This window comes from Nanorana parkeri, unplaced genomic scaffold (assembly GCF_000935625.1).
Source record: "Nanorana parkeri isolate BGI_ZX_2015 unplaced genomic scaffold, ASM93562v1 scaffold2, whole genome shotgun sequence".
In the NCBI taxonomy this organism is placed as follows: Eukaryota; Metazoa; Chordata; class Amphibia; order Anura; family Dicroglossidae; genus Nanorana; species Nanorana parkeri.
This window is the reverse complement of record NW_017306270.1, coordinates 288,475-289,496: the sequence shown is the minus strand read 5'-3', so window position 1 is coordinate 289,496 and position 1,022 is coordinate 288,475.

Sequence of the window (1,022 nt, the reverse complement as noted above, 5' to 3'; positions counted from 1 at the left end):
CCCCCCTTTTTTTTTTTTTGGTGACATCATCAGCATGCAACTTCCTCTGCCACAAAATCAAGTTATAACGGCTGTTCAAAGTAGATTCTCAGCTACTCTCTACTACACACAGACACAGCAATGTATTTATTCTGCATCAAAGCTTAGCTAGGAATGAAGGATCTGAGTACTGATTAGGGGACAGAGAGGTAAGGTTGCTTCAATGATCTCCAACTTGGAAAATAAACATGCCATGGAGTTGTGGGGAAAATATTTACACTAAACAACCGTGTAAAACACAGAACTCGCCCACAAATCGAAGCCTTGTAGTCTGTTTGGTGATCATACACAAGACTCCAACAGACAGGCTTGATAAAATAAACAATCACTTTGCAAAGAAAACATCACAGCTTAAGCAACAACCTATATCATTCTCCTGTAAACAAACAAATGAAACAATAGACAGATATTCACCGGTGAGATTAATCATTAACATTGAACAAAGGGTTTGAATGCAGGAATGCAGAAAATCATGCATGACACAACAATTCGCTAATGGTCACACAATTAAAAAACACTAAGAACACCAAACCAAAAACAATGGTTTGAATGTTGTGGATTTTTTTTTTTTTTTTGCTAGTTACCCTATTGTTTTTGTACAATGATACAGACACTAGCCTGATGGCACAGTTCACAGCCTATGATAAGGTAGATTTTTGCACGAATGTTCATAGGAAAAATACCATCGGAACTGTAAGGCTGTAGCTGGAAGTTCGCGCGCTACTGCGCATGCGCGAGTTCCAGGCTTCCGGGTTGCCGGAAAACGTGCGTGCTCACAGCAGAAAGTGGTGCACAGGAAGTGACACGTTGCTCTCTAATGGATGGTCCTATTTAAACCAGCTGGCCCAAATGGATCAGTGCTGAATGGTCCTTCAGCTTGTGCCTTGTGTTCCTGCTATTTGTTTGCCTGTTGCCTTGACTAAGATTGCTGCTGACCTTGATTGACTACTGCCTGCCCCTGACCTCTGCTTGTTATCTGGATT